Raw genomic sequence first — 16714 nt, 5'->3', positions numbered from 1 at the left:
AGTGCTACTTGTGTTTGTATTATAGCTGCGAAATGTTTATAAGACATTTCCCCTACTTAATAGTTTAATAAAGTTCTCTCAGATGTATTTTTGCAGTGTCATTAACTTTAGAAAAAAAAAACAATACAAACTGTCTACACCTTGAAGAACTCTGTTCCAGAGATAATATAGGTGACTGTTCCATAGAAAGGTGTGTTTGCAATATCGGTCTTTATGCTGACGATATTCATAATCGCAGTATGTGAATCAGCAGCTGATTTTGGTGTCTGCATTGTAAACAATTATTCATTGCTATGTTTAACATATGATTTTGTAGCGTTTCGAATAGTTTTTTTTCCTAATTTATCCACAAAAAATAGTGTAATTTAAATCAAAATTGAGATGATACAATGAATCTTAGTAGAATTTTCAAATAGCAAATTTTAATAAATACCGTCCATCCAGAGTAAAGTTTATCGCTTTATGTGATTTCGAAACGTTTTGCGTCAATTTTGTCAGTCCTTTAAAAGAAAATTGAATTATTCCAATGATGGTAAGGAAGTACAAAACAAATTCATAGGTACTTGGAAATTTTGCGATCCTATGTAATTCAATCGGTAACTACGATGTCCTTTGGTTAGTAAAACATGTGTGCAAATTGTGTCCAGGATGAAAATAAAGACCGTTTGATTCATCTAAGGTGATGTTCAAATGCTACACAAAAAAGGTGGTGTTTATAGCTATCTTTAACCTGGTATTTAAAATATATACTTTCCTGAGGGGAATGCGAACTTGAAAAACAAGAAGGGACACCAATTGTAGGAACGGTGGGACATTGTCTTTCGATGGAAAATACCTCAGTTCGATTCTAGTCATAACGAGAGGAAACATCTTAACTTGGGTTCATATGGGTTTCATATAGAAGTAGCAAGGTTTTCTCTTTGAGAAAATTTGGTTTTTCATCCCGCATACTGGAAAATCGGTCAGAGAACACACGTAATTAAGAGGGGAAAAGTACTATTAATGGGTGATAGTTGGCGTAGTAGTTGGATATAGTCTGTAAATGGCGAATTAAGCAATGTTAAGGGCGGGTTGAGTAGTGTAGTTTTCCTCTCGTGATGAGTCCCTGGGGGTATTACCTAATAATAACCATAATGTAATAAGATCCATAGTCTTGACTTACTTTTGTTATACTAAGCGTCTTTTAGAAGGAAATTTGTAATTGCGATTTGCAAATAGAGAATGTTAATGTCTGGAGAGCCTGCTGTTCGAAAATTAAATTTACATAGTGTATTGTATAGCTTTAACTCAATAATTAGGCTGTAATACTTCATAAACAGTTTGTTTATATAGAATTCTTAAATGTTACTCTGTATAATTTGCAAAGATGCACTCTTACTTTTGTTAACTTGGTATATGTGCTAATAATTCTGGTCGAAACATACTTATGTATACCGCTATGTTTCGTGTTTAACTGATCGAATATTATAGAATATGGACGTAGCTTTGATAAGTTCGTTTCGTAATCCTTTGGCTGTCATCTTTCTCAAAGCCTTATCTAATCAAATACTCAATAAAATGGCCGTCTGCTAACACACGAAAAACTTAAGCCCCCCTTTTTTTTTTTTTTTTTTTTGAATCCTCTTATGCTATTTCGTGGCGCTTGGCTACTGTGAAAAGTATCTAAGCAATTGCCTTCATTATGCGCACAGATATACACACATTTCATCAACATTAATGATTCTGAAGTCACAGTAAGCCGATTATTTGAAGAGCTTCCAAGGGAAATATTTAAGCCGATTACAGTCGAATACTGCGCCCTCTAGTGACATCTTAACGAATCATTACACAGTAATTACAACTTCGCTTGTAGTAGGATACGAGAGCTTTTGTTTGTATATAAAAAAAGTCGTTCAAAGGTACAACGGAAAGATTTGCATCCGTTAAAAAACTGGGTCGAGGTTTTTTTTTTGCTAACACTCGGTTTAAGTGGTAAGTCGGTGATGTGAAGTGTGTTTATCAAGTGCTTAACATGGTTAAGGAAACTGGTTGGTCTGTATTAATTTGTACTTCGTCTTAGGTCATGAACGAGGAGGAATCCTGCAGTTTTTAATTTGACTAGTGCGAGAGTATGACGTCAGAGCTTCTTAAAAAGATCTCGTCTTCCAATAAAGTGGGAAAGTAATATTTTATGTGTGCAAATTATTAAATGTTGTTCATGGAGCCTTGTTCAGTTATTTGAAAAGCTATAAAAAGAAAATTTATTATTATTATTATTATTATTATTATTATTCCTGATACCTCCAAGGAGTCCGAAGACTCATCGTGGGAGGACATCTACAACTGTCTCTGCACCTAACCTCTACTACGAATCATCATCTCTATCAACGCCATCTGCCGCCCACCTCCAACACCACCACAACTAGTAATTTTTGTCTGTAAATTGCGTGTGTTCTGAAGGGCCGATTTGTATGTATGCGGGATGAAAAACCCGAGTTTCCGGGAGAAAAAACCCTGCTACCTCCGTATGAGATCGGCTAACTCACCTTCGATTGAAATCGACCAGATAAAGATTCCTCCCGTCGCGACGAGAATCGAACTTAGGCCTATTCCAATCGAAGGGCGCAATGTACCGTCGTTCTTCCAATTGCGCTACGGAGGCGCTATATTATACAGACAGTTTCATTGCCATGTATGTTTAGCTTTGAGTTTTAGTATAATCGCGTTCTCAAAGAAATGCTTTAAACAAATGTTATGAAAATAATATGCATCTGTTAACTCGACTATTAAGTATGATTGATATATTCGATAACTTCCGTTAACTAAATTGTTAATAAAATAAAAAATAAAAAAATTCGTGGGAATATCTCCAAAGACTACATTTCGTTGGGTTAGCAGTTCATCTGTCGGTGGATGAATAATCGATGTCAGTTCTGTTGACCAGTACCCATGAAAGTGTCTATAGAAAAGACACAATGCAGATCGTCTGTGATGAGGCAGGTTGTTGGATAGCAGGTGAGAGTGGATTCATCAATTTGCCAATCTGTTCCATCTTGGGACAGCATTAAGAATGTTTAGATAGGTTTTTGGTGAACTACCAAAGCAGTATTCTACGATTGTGCAGATTTGTATCCTTTTGGAATTCTTTGGAATCATTGAAGAAAGACTGGGGTTTCATCACTCCATTGAAGGATGGCATAGCAAATGAACCAAAAGAAAAACTGATGGTCCAATTACAAGGGATGAAAGGCATAATTTATGTATAAATATTCATACGTTACATTTGAGAATGAAGTTATGGCTTTGAATATACATAAGCCAGTTGCCTATTGGATTAATGACTACTCTGTGTGTGGTTCACCTGTGTTTTGTACCTAGTTATTCGGTCTCGGATCTGTGATTTTGGAGAATTGGCTTTCTTTCAGGTTCTCTCCGATTTCTCCTCACAGACCGCCCTTTGGGTAACTCTTCAATCAAAATGGACTTAACTTTCCTGGAAAGTCGATAATAATAATTTCAGTAGAGTTGCGATAATCCTACTTTCTGGTATCGACTGTTTCATCAAGGATTAATTTTTTTTTATCAGTTGTCTTCGCTGAATGAGTTTCTTTACATAATTACATTTATCATTTTGAAACTTCCTTCATAAACAATTTCGTAATGCGTTTTAGACAAATGTCAGAGGCCATTAACAGTGCATGAATGAACACTGAATATGTATGCCCATTCGTGCATTGTTAGCCTTAAATATCACGTTGTAGTGCACGAAATCACTTCTGTTGTGTTTTATTGATTTCAAAAATCAGGCTTACCACCTGGAAATATGATACTTCTTTTAGGAAATTCATGCGTAAATTGGGGAGAAAAAAAAAGATCTTTTTTTCGTACTTTTAGGGTATGTCGAAAAGTAATTATTCATATTTTTTAACAAAATAAGTAGTTTTTTTTTATTTTATTTTTTATTTTTTTTATTGTCATTTCTAGAAACTTCGAAGCGATACGTCTCTTCTGTCAGCTACTTCATTCAGCTGTTCTTATGTGTAGTATGTGTATTCTTTCAAGAGAAGCCTTAGTTTTGCATTCGAAATCTTGCTTGGTTTAAAAAGATGAATTTTTATCCTTCTTGACTGAAATTCTTAGTTAACCACTGAGTTTGAAATCTGTCAAGTCTCATTTCTCAGTGCTTATAACATGACCAAAGCCGTGCTGTACGAAATTTCAAGTGGACATGAGATTTCGTTGAGTGTAAACTTAATTTTAAATCTTATATATAATTATTGATGTGTTCTTTTCCGAAACATCTCGACATAATTTAGAATTAGGCCCTTAGAACTGTGTGTGATGAGGTATTCGTAAGATAATGGTTCAGACCAAATTCCGTTCCGTGCTATATTGACCAATCAAAAAGCAAGTCCTTTCTTCTTCCAGTTAGCTAGCACTGATCCTTTATTTCTTACTTTGTGTCTCATTGGATATTCCGGTCCAGGCAGTATGCAATGTCTGCCAGGTAAGTGGGAGTGTTCAATGAATCTTTCTTTTTTTATGTGTCTGTGTCGTTGTGTGTCTGTTCAACTAGTCTTATTGATTTTTGAATTTCTTCAGATTACGGTTTAAATGTGTTTTTCCCTTCATCTAGGTAGCGGTGGAAGCAACATGTCAGACAATCAAGAAGTGGTCGGGGTTTGTGGACTTGAAGGGGTGGGTAAGAATTCCAAAACTTTTCTCTTTACTTCCGAGTCTGTTGGAGAAGGTCACCCTGACAAACTGTGCGACCAAGTAAGCGATGCCATTCTCGATGCTCATCTTTCTCAAGATCCCAATGCCAAAGTGGCATGTGAAGCAGCTACGAAGACAGGGATGGTCATGATTTTTGGCGAGATCACTTCTCGTGCTTTTGTCGATTACCAGCAGATAGTGAGAAAGATCGTGAAAGAGATTGGCTATGATCACTGCATTAAGGGATTCGACTACAAAACTTGCAACGTCCTAGTAGCCGTCGAACAGCAGAGTCCAGAGATTGCGATGGGAGTTCACTTCAATAAAAGCGACGAAGAAATTGGAGCTGGTGATCAGGGCATTATGTTTGGCTACGCAACTGATGAAACGGAAGAATGCATGCCGCTAACAGTGGTTTTAGCTCATAGATTGAATGCCAAGTTAGCTGAATTACGAAAGAGTGGAGTGTTCTGGTGGGCTTATCCCGATTCAAAGACTCAAGTTACTTGTGAATATTATTTCGAAGATGGCGCGGCGGTACCCATTCGTGTTCATACTGTCGTGGTGTCCACCCAGCATTCGGATAAGATCGATCTAGAAGAAGTCCGTGCTCAAGTTATGGATAAGGTGGTGAGAGAGGTCATTCCATCCAAATACATGGACAAGAGAACTGTTGTTCACATCAATCCATGCGGCAAGTTTGTCATGGGAGGACCTATCGGTGATGCGGGTCTCACCGGAAGAAAGATAATCGTAGATACGTATGGAGGATGGGGAGCCCATGGAGGTGGTGCCTTCTCCGGAAAAGATCCGACCAAAGTAGATCGATCAGCAGCTTATGCGGCCCGATGGGTAGCTAAATCTCTTGTAGCTGCAAAGTTGTGTCGACGTTGCCTTGTTCAGCTGTCCTATGCTATTGGCATTGCCGAGCCGTTGTCCATAACGGTATTTTCGTATGGCACCTCCAATAAGAGCCAGCGTGAGCTTTTAAAAATTGTGAAAAACAACTTTGATCTTCGGCCCGGAATTATCATCAAAGAGTTGATGTTGCAAAAGCCCGTTTATCGGAAGACTAGTGTTTACGGCCACTTTGGACGACCAGAATTTTGCTGGGAAGTTCCCAAGAAACTCATATTTTGATATCAAATTTTCAATAAAATTCTCATGAGGATATATTTGCAGTTTGCCAAGATCAGCAAATTAAACTTAAGGTATTTTATCTAACATTCCGCATATGAGAGAGTAACAAATCTTATCGATTGACCTTTTTGAACGATAGAACAGCGGAGATGTATATTTTCATGCAGTTAATGGAACCTGTGAATAAATTCCTATTTAACTACCAAAGGTGAATTGACTATTCTTATAATCCATTGTTTTTTGTATGCTTTTTATGGAATAAATTAATGAAATGCAACCGGCAGATATTTCTTTCGATGAAAAGAAAAGAGAAGAATTAATCCTGTTATACCATGTATTACCTATTGTACCATGTATTAGGAAATATAAACGTCTACATTTGAATTAAAAGAAAGTAATTTACATTTTATTTATTTAATCATTATTTAATGATTAATTCTTTATTAATAATCATTAAGTAATGAATTTATCTTAATAATTAAATGTTCAATAATAACAATAATCATTTATGTATTATTTCCAAAATTAATGTGTCCAAGTTAGTACTGTGTATTCCAGAATATAATGAAATATTTTTGAGTTTTTTGTTTTTTTTTTCTGAGATCAAAGCGACCTCTGGTTGCTATGTTCATTCATCTTAGATTTTATCGTGAGGTATGACGTATTATTAGACATGTTATTTTCATTTTTATGTATTGAATGACTTAATCTATATTTCGTAATACATTTTGGGGAATTAAATGGTTTAAAATAGACATTTTCATATGCTGAGAAAAATCAGAAATTCTTATGATATAATTGTTTTACTCGGAAATAAATTTATATGAAATGCATGGTTAGTCTTATTTACTTTAGCGTTTTTAAGTCATTGACATTCATGAAAACTGTTCTTTACAAATAACTCTGCAAACTAACTTACTCTCGGTTGCCATGAGAACAACTCTGTAGTCCGTGAAATTTACCATTTGAACTACGTTTTGAACTAACACCTGAACTATGTTTTATTTACCACCTAATAGGAACGTGGCATTTAATTTAACACACACAGAGGAACAGGAAATGTATGCTAAAACTCAGAACATAAACAGCGTCATCTATACTCCAGCTGCGCTACCAGTCTAATCTAGTTTCCATTCAGCTTTCGCGTTCTGCAAGCAAGCAAATAAAATGACATAACAACTGCATTTGGATGTGTGATAACGTCATGTATGACGCTAATTCTGAGAAAGAATCTCTCGCGTGCATTTAAAAATCATAAAAGAGCGTCCTCAGTTTTTAAGTTTCATTAATTCCTATAATAAAGATATGGATCACCTTTGGGACAAGCCCCATTTTAGATCTACATTAACTCGAAATATTTTATAGATTTCGTCTTGCATTTAGGGTGTCTATAAAACCCAGCGACGGTTATTTAGTTTAATAAAAAAAAAAAAAAAAAAAAAAGAAAATTACTAATATGATAAAGACAAAGGAACATTACAGTTCGACAACTAAATTCTTTTTGTAATAAGGTTTTATTTTATACTTGTTAATAATTCAGTATTTCCAAGTAAAACTTGGAAATACTGAGTAGTGTCGTTCCACTTCCTTAGGTGTAAAAATCAGGAGAACCAATTAACTCATCGCTAAGTGGGTCATTGAAATGGCAGTTTTTAATATTTAATAACACCGCCTTATTATTTCAAAATTAGTACAGTAAAAAGCATTTCTTTTTCTCCTTCCAAAAATATCAGCGTGGCGCACTCACGATTTAATCTTGGAGGGGGAGGCCGAGTACTCATAACTTAATCTTGGGGAGGGGGTGGCAGAGATGAGTAGACGATTTGAGAATACACACTACGCATTGCATACGACCTATGACTAAGCATCTGCAGCGATCGCCAATACATGATACCCGTGATCTCTGGCCCGACTCGGGCAAACAAATATTTCCCGAGCACTACTTCGTTTGCTTTGCATTCACAACGGCCGTGATTCCCGAGAGCCAGAGGGTATTCCCACCTTATGCGACCGCTAATTCATAAGTACAGTAGTATAGAAACAGAAGACACGACACAACAGAAATAATAATAATAATAATAAATTTCATTAGGAAAATATTTTTGGAAATTTTTCTAGTCTTTTTTTTCCTTGTTCTTTTTGGGGGAGCTAGGGGCCCCCTTGGCCTCCTCCCTGGGTGCGCCAGTGGTATCAGCTATAGCTAAAATCTGGACTTCAAGCATTCAAAGAAAATTTGGAAAGTTCGAATCAAGTATAAATGCGAAAAACCTTGAGGATTTTCTAATGACATTGAGTTAATTAGTCTAGAGGAAGCAGAAGGGTTTTTCATCTTGCAAAACAGGCAGTCCTGCAGAGAACACACAATTAGCAAATAGAAATATATTGCATGGGTGGAGTAAAGTTAGATAGTTTATAGAACCTCGCGTGATGAGTCCTGGCAACTCCATAGAGGGTCCAAGTAATAACAATAATTAAAAAAAGTAGGCAAATTGGCTAGAAGAACACGTGCAGACATAATTTATGGGCTTCATACTTTTTGTTGCTTATGCCGTTATTCTAACCATTGCCGATGTGGACACCATCATGACGCTCAATTCTTTCTTGGCCCAGGGATACGGCAGACAGGTAATTATTGTATTTCGTTTAAGGAAAATAACTATCAACAGGCCTATCCTAATTCTTACCGTCATCATATACGACTTGTATTTATAATATGGGACAATGCATATTAAACTGTAATCTATATGAAACAGTACTTTAAATTATCCATTCTGGATGAAAAATCTGATTTATTGTCCACTTTTTCCTTCATTTTTTGTTAGTTTACATTGACGGATTTGCTGGGGGGCTGGCGCCTTTTACAGTGATGTGTAACATGCAAAGGAATCGCTCATGGTACACTGACTTGGCAGGGCAGAACAGATTCTTCGAACTCACCAATAGAATAATGATAATGCAACTATCAGATCAATGAAAAGTTTGACTTTAATCTCAAATGCTCAACTATTCTTACAAGCAGTTTATATTTCAAGTCATATATACAACGTACAATTTTGGAATCAATTATAATACTAACGTCTGGTCAGTAACTTAAGTAATACTATTTTTATATCCCATCTCATTTGTCAAAACTAGCAAAAATCCCCCCCCCCCACATACACACTCGGAAAATTATGCTACCTATATATATATATATATATATATATATATACACACACACACACACCAATCTGTGGTAAGTACAATTTAATTTATAATAATCTTCATTTTCTGAACATTTATGGCTCTTCTGTTGCGCATGGCAAAAGCTGATAATACTTTTCTCTCGTTGCGGGGTAACATCCCATAAATCCCTCGCGTGTACTAAATGTCGAGGAGTTACTGTTCAACCCTAACGAAGTACTCTCTTTAGAAAATTCCAAAGAAAGAAATAAGTAAAAATAAGAAATACATAAAGTTTTGGAGCTATTTAACATGAAAAAAATGGGATTTTTTTTTGCCGGTTTCACATCAAATATTTTGATCTGTTCAGTTAGTCAATTACTACAGTATCATATATTTTTTTAGTTATTTTATTACGAGTTTAAGTCCATGTGTTACTTATGCTAAAGTAACGAGCAAAACTATTAGAGCTATGATTCTAGTGGCTGGCTACTGGATTTTTCTCCCTTGGCATTTTAGCTGATTCTCGAGTTAGTCGAGCTGTCAGAAGCAAGTAGGTCACTCACCAGAAACTTAGTGCATTAATCCAGGGTAACAGAAAAATTCACCATAGAATTCAGGCTATTCCAGACAACAAATGAATACAAGTGTTAGAATTTAAAATCACAAGAATAGCGATAGCTGCTTTTCCTACTGCCCTGATGCCTTCGAAAATCATTGAGCCCTAAAGTCACCTATTGGTGACGACTAAGGGTAAAGATCAGGTACCAACCGATTTCATAAACTTAAGGATAAAAGAGCTTGTCCTACTCTTATCTCTCTCTCTTTCTTTAGAAAAAAATTAGACGATATATATATATATATATATATATATATATTATATTATTTAAATTATTAAATTAATTTAACATAAAATTATTCAAATAAATTAATTATAATCGCTGCAAGAATTTATTTGAATAACTTTAGTGTACAGGGTGATCAAAAGTAAAGTATCCCTGTTTATGGTCTTGTGGATCGCACCCAGTGATCTAATGCTGCGAAACTTTGCAGGAATACTTTGTGCGTCATGCTGAAGCGATAGCTAAGAAAAAAGAAAGTAGTTCCAAAATTAACCACCTGGGAGCGCTCGATGGTGTACCGAATGTAGATGTACCAATTTTTCTGTGTGTGTAAGAAAGAGGAAAAAGTAACACAAGCATAAATAATTTTGATCGTACTGATTTTACGACAAAATATAATGTCAACGTAGCATTAAATTCATCTTACAGTTCATAAACTATATTTTATTTAACATCTTTATTTACCTTGTGAACAATAGTTATCCTTTCTTTTACCTCTTCTTGCAACAATACATGAAAGGGGTGATTTTGGTAGTTGCTGGTTACAAATGCATAAGCGGAACACTTGAATACATCAGCATTATCAGTGGTTCTAACAGGCACTTTAGTGTCCACGACTTTCCTGGTACTCTTGGATTTCGTAACCAAATTTCTAGAATAAGGTGGTTAGCTCTGTGCCTATAAGCAACTATGTATGTAAATAGCATGTGTTCTTCCGTCAAGTTTTGTCTGTTTGCGAGATGAAAAACCCTAGTTTCCAGGAGAAAAGGTTTTGCTTTCTAGAACGGGATTCGAACCCAAGACTTTTCAACCGAAGGGTGTCGTTAAAATTGAGTTTTGGAGGTGCCACATAATACATAACAGGTCATTTAATGTGGTCTACTTGCAGATCTACAGTATGCATATCAGTGGCTTATTTCCTCTCTGGTCGTTCGTTTGTTTGCGTGATGCCCCCCCCCCCCCTTCTTCTTTAGAGATTCCCACCAATACTGATGTACACCCTAGGTCGTTTATAATGACCTCACTAACTAAAATCCTATGACAGTACACTCTTTTTCATTTAATAAACCGTAAGATTTATTAAATGAAAAATTACGTCAAAAGATCTAAGATTCAAGAGCCTCCAAAAATTAATCGCTGAAGTTCCAGTCTTCTTGTCGTTATAAAGAATACTACCAAAACAACCTTCTCATCTTGATCTAAAGAAAGAAGGAAATAACTCGCTTCACTTTTTTTGTGTTTGACACTGTTAAGCGATCCAATCAAGATCAAATTTCTCTTTGGTTGACTTACATACCTAACGTTTCATAGTACAAATTCATCACTTCCACAGACTCAACTAACAAAAATTTGTTAATCTTTCTGTTGAAAACACTTTCTTGTCTTCACGGCTATCATTGCTATATAAATCCATCCCCGAATTCGCCGAACTAGAATATTGTACTCATATTTTAGGTTATACTTCAAAACCCGCTTCATGTTATCCCCCACCCCACCGCAGATATTCATTCATTTCATCTGTAAACATGTAAATGATGCTGATGGTCAGCATCTCATTCGCATCAAGTTCTCATTGCACTCCTTCGCTGCATCCATCTGTTTCTTTGTAACACTTTTTCCCTTATTGTTTACCCCATGTATACGATCTTACCCATGTTCCTCACTGTTGTGTTACAGTGAGGAACATTTTATATGTTAATATGATAAATTAAAGAATAATGTAAATAACATGGTTAGGAACATCTTGTCCAGCACTTTCTGGAAACGTCCTCAAAAGTCAGTAAAATCAATTTACATTCATTGCTTAGTATTCGTATATTTATGTGTTCTTAGATTGTATTAAAAGAAAAAAAAATAAACATTAAAATATTTAAAAAAAATTGTGTAAAAAAAAAAATTGTGAATTTTCCCCTGTTACGGAACATATTTGCCCTGTCACAACTTCTTCCAGCTCAAAGGTTAAACTTAATTTATGCACAAGCCCAAATGGTTGGTGTGGCCTTATTTTAAAATAGTCCTTTCCCAATCGCAAAAACCTACAAAGAAAGATCCGTTCTCGTAATCTGGAAAAAAAAAGCAGGCTTTTAATACATTCATTTTATCATTCTGAATTGATCTCTTTCCCTTTCTTCAAAAGCTTTCATTTCATTCTCAGCACTTGACAGTTCTGCGAAGAAAAACGTCACATATGACTCCCAACTAAACGTACAATGAAATAAGCTCTTGTCAATGCTGGTTCCTTCCCTAGCATTACTCCACTATCTCTGTGCGTGCATATGGAAGCTCTTTTCTGCGAATCTCTCCAGAAGAACTCAGTTTGTTTCATATCCTTCAGTTTATTGAATTACATTGTATCTCCACGATGCGAACTAGAATGTGGCCTTCACACGCCACTACACCATATTCTTTTCTGTCATGGTTGAAGGCAAAGCCCGCTTTATCGGATACAATATTTTGCTCCTGGAAATAACCTTATAACGAAATATATTTAAATCTTCATATTATTACGTACATTTTTTTCATAGTTCTGCATCTATTCACTTGTTCCTAGAAGGTATGGCGAAATCTGGATTATTACCAGTTTTTTTCTCATAATAATTTGACATCATTTCTGCATGTTAGTTTTCTTTATGGTTTTAAAAGTGTCATATAGGAAAGAAAAAATACCAAGTTCCACGAACTCTACTTTTCATATTGTATTGAAGTCCTGGAAAAACAGATTTAGCACTTGAAGGGCAGCTTATTAGAAGCAATCAATTGTTATTGTATATTCTACAAAAAAAAAAAAAAAACATGGCATTTTGAACTTGCGAGGGAACGTCCACTTTCGCAGATTTTTTCCTTCTGTATTTTTTGGATAAAAAATGAAATCTTCTCCATACTGTTGGCAAAGTAAAAGAATGACTTAAAAAAAACATTGACTACATCTATATTCAATATTGAGGAGGCAAATATAATCGAATTTAAAATTGTCAATCATAATTACAAATATATTTTTACAAATTTATAAGTTATTTCATTATTTAAATTACATTTTTCTGATAATGCATCCAAAGTTCACCGTGTCTTCCTGCCTTTGTTACTCTATAACAACAGTGGTGTTTATTAATTGTAATAAGCCTTAATCCTTTAACATTTTAATAGGTCAGAATAAGCTTTTTAAACAAACAGTACGTTTAATGGAATAGTAAGTGAAATACAACAATTTTGGAGCGGCGGCTACTGCTACAAAATCCAGGAACCACTATTGATGTTGAAAAGTTGTGGTTTAGGCTCACACTGAAGCGGCTATATGACAAATTACAGGATGTCTGTTAATGCGTATTTTCCAGTCAGTTTTTGTTTGTTTTTGCAGTGGATACCCAGTACCTTCTGTATGAGATTACTTAAACTCATCTTTATAAGGGTTCTTTGCTTTGCGTTATTTTCGACAAAATCTTAAATTTTGTTGAATTGAAAAAAATCTCAATATATTCGCGATATTATTATTAGACTCCGAGTGGAATGCGAATTTGAAGAACTAATAATTCGACATGGTGGTGGCGGTGGTGTTGTTTTTCCCTTTCAGTCGTTTCCGACCCTAGGTGACTTTCTAAGCTCAGTGGAGAAGAGAAGACTTTCTTGGTAGAGAAGTTATATTTACCTATACGCAGTGGTGAGCTATGGAAATTTTAACAAAGGGCTCGCATCGTCGAGCAAAAAAAAAAAAAAAAAGCCGTATTTCACATAAAAATTTTTATTAATTGATTGGATTCCAGAAGGGAGAAGGGTAAAGATAGCGCATGCGCTTATTTTTTTTTTTTTCAAACTTGGGTGCATTCGTTATATAGGAGTTGAAACAATAATTCCAAATAATCTATACACTGCCGAATATATTAATTTTTTGTTAGGTTACGTATGTGTTTGTCGCTTAATGTTTCAAAAAAAAAATAAAAAAGTAAACAAGAAGAACAAGGGACTCGCAAATTTTAGAAAAATTTAACAAAGGGCTCACCACTGCCTATACGAGTTGTCAAAAGGTGTCTCACCTTTTTATTAAATTACTCTGGATTTAGAGAAAGATGTTGGAAGTTTTTTCCACTTGGTTAGACAATAATAAATTTAGTTGAATCCTTTATCTAAGTGTAAGCAAACAAAGCTTGCACCTGAAGTATCTTCAGGACTGAGGCAACTCGTGGTAAAGGTGGACGGACCAAGCTCTCCTCACTACTTGTCTTAGTATCTCCCATAATGCAAAGCACATCTCCTTGCGGACATGTACTGTATAATGCTATGAATTAAGGTGAGACACCTTTTTGACAACTCGTATAGGTAAATATGACTTCTCCATTGCTTCTGCCTTAGTATCACCAACTCTGGGTCTGGCTCCCACTGACGAGACCTTAATAAAGGTCGAAACCGGTCTGGGTAGTGGTCCTTCCCTTAATGCATAGCATTATACATGTCCGCAAGGAGATGTGCTTTGCATTATACTGAGACAAGGAGTGATGAGAGCTTGGTCCACATTTTACACGAGTTGCCTCAGCCCTGAAGATACTTCAGGCGCAAACTTTGTTTGCTTACTTTTGGATAAAGGATTAAACAAAATTTATTATAAAACCAGATAAAGGTTCCTCACGTTACCGACTGATATCGAACCCAGGTCTTTACGACCAAAGGGCTTCGTCTATACTGACTGAGCTACAGAGGCTCTAATAATTCGACATTTCTTTTAAAGATATTCAGTGAGTGTTATTTATTCAATTGGTTGTCATGCAGAGCATGCAATCATTGACAACACACTGGTCCGCTTTTGACACTTTAAAGACATTCAAGACCCTTTTTTTGTATATTTTTCTTCAATTTCAGAATTGCCAGTTGCTTTTTCTCTCCACTTCTCCTTAAAAGTTGTTGTGGTCACCTTTAGAGTTACCGTAATTCATCTTTCTACTTTCATTCCATATGCGGTTGCTGGACGAGGTTTCAGATCAGAGATTTCTGTAACGAGAAGGCTCTGTTGTCTTGTCATCTTCTTCTTTAACCCAAGATGTCTACACATTTCTCTATATAGAACGGCCCAAAAATAAGCGTGATCCATAGAAATGCTGGAGTAGCAGGAGTAGGGAATTATCCAAAACTTCAGTCGAGATTGTAACAGACACACTTCCAACTACCTTGATGACGGGACCAATTATGAACACGTGAACAGACTTAATAGCAACTGCTCCATTGTTCACAGTTGAATGAGAAAGTCAGACAACGAAAGATATTTAACATACGGGTATATTAGAAGTTAAACGTTGTTCAGCAAAGATTACAATTTAGATCCATCTCTTCATATGATGCCGCATGGGAAAGGTGATTCAATATTGGTTTTAATATGTTTGAATTTACGTTATTTAAATACGCTGCTTTGTACGCAGGTGTGATAGAGATATTACTACAGTGCGCATGTCTGTGAATGCTGGCGCCCGTTTAGAATTCAACAGACGAAGCGAGTCAAGACAAGAGCATGGAGTAGTGAAAACGTAAACCGATGTCTCTAACGAAGTGGGTGTGACTCGCTGAGCAGTTCTTGCCGAAAATATCAACACACACGGGTTCTGTGTATGCGCGCAGCTTCTTAAAACGGTGCTTTGAAAGTTTATAGTACGAACCTGCTGCAGAAGCATTTTAAGTCATTAGTTGAGTCGGCAAGGACAGTAAGCCCCGAAATAGTCAATGCAGGAATTTGACTAAAAAAAAGTTTCCGCTATTAAAGAAGTCGACAAAAGATCCGATATCTATTCGGTGTTATTCTTATCTGTCTTCCAAACAGTGTCGAAAGGAGGAATCTGTGACCGGAAGAATAAATTAGGTATTCATACGTGCTCTTGTATTGATAACATGCTTGTTCTGTATGGGTGTGACTGTTGGCGATCAGAGAACTTGCTTCCTAATCCCAGTCTGAAAGAGGTTTTATTATTATTATTATTACTCTTTCTCGTGTAGTAAATTAGTAAATTCTAACAGTTACACTAACAGAGAAGGAGATATTTTTGTTGTTAATTCTTGTATTGGCGTGTTTCCATGAGGACATTCTTGTGTACAGAGCTCGTATTTTCTTTCATGTCTTTGAATTTAGTGAAAGTATATTAGTTCACGAAAATATAGAGGTCGCCAGCAGTATATTTCCTTGTTTTGTATCTCTCAGTTTTCGAGTTTACAGTCCAGACATTGCAAAAATATACACCAAATGTGATGTTATGTGGCAAGTGTTAGAAAGATCCGGGTTCGATTCATTTACGAGACGTGAACCTTTACCAGGGTTTTTCAGTTGACGGTAGTCTAGTTGGTTATTTATTTATTTAACATATGATGATACAACGGCCGTGAAGCCTCTTTTATTGAGAAGTACGGCACCATCTTAATCCCCCCCCCCACATTTTTATTCGAGCTCGGCAACGCTAGTTGGTCACCATACGTGACTTTTCAGTGAACGAACACCGCAGGACCGACTCAGCGATCAAAGCAATTGCATAGAACGTCGATTTCTTTAGGAGCTTCCTAAAATTTCTAATTTCTTTTGGCTCCATGTTGCATTAAGCATTATGTTAGTTCATTCAATAATCTATATTTACATGATTGAAAACAAATTTCCAAATTAGGATCTGTTATAATTTTTATTGGACATCGACGATGTATTAAGAGTGAATTAACGGACTTTCGGTACCGCAGTAGAGAAAGAGCGATGATTAAATAGTAAATATTGACACCTAAAACAGTGGTGGTCAGATGTGTTTACATCTTGACACTTTGAAGAGAAATAAAGATAGGATGGCACGAGTAAACTCTAAATCCCATTTTCCCTTACACATTAAACTTAACAGCCTATCACGCCCAAGTAATTTGGCTCC

At 35.9% G+C, this 16714-nt stretch overlaps 1 pseudogene across 1 annotated transcript in view; it reads left to right on the top strand.

The window, feature by feature from the left end:
* Positions 1 to 6668, top strand: part of LOC150095125 (S-adenosylmethionine synthase pseudogene) — a 139622-nt pseudogene extending 132954 nt beyond the window's left edge. The window contains exon 2 of the transcript XR_016550185.1: positions 4616 to 6668. The product of XR_016550185.1 is annotated as an S-adenosylmethionine synthase pseudogene (transcript). The remainder of the gene's footprint in view (positions 1 to 4615) is intronic.
* The last annotated feature ends 10046 nt before the right edge of the window (positions 6669 to 16714 follow it).

The sequence above is a fragment of the Typopeltis vanoorti genome, chromosome 21, assembly GCF_054136105.1.
Source record: "Typopeltis vanoorti isolate ZY-2024b chromosome 21, IOZ_Tvanoo_1.0, whole genome shotgun sequence".
In the NCBI taxonomy this organism is placed as follows: Eukaryota; Metazoa; Arthropoda; class Arachnida; order Uropygi; family Thelyphonidae; genus Typopeltis; species Typopeltis vanoorti.
Note: the sequence above shows the minus strand (reverse complement) of the source record. Positions and strands in the feature narration are given on the sequence as shown.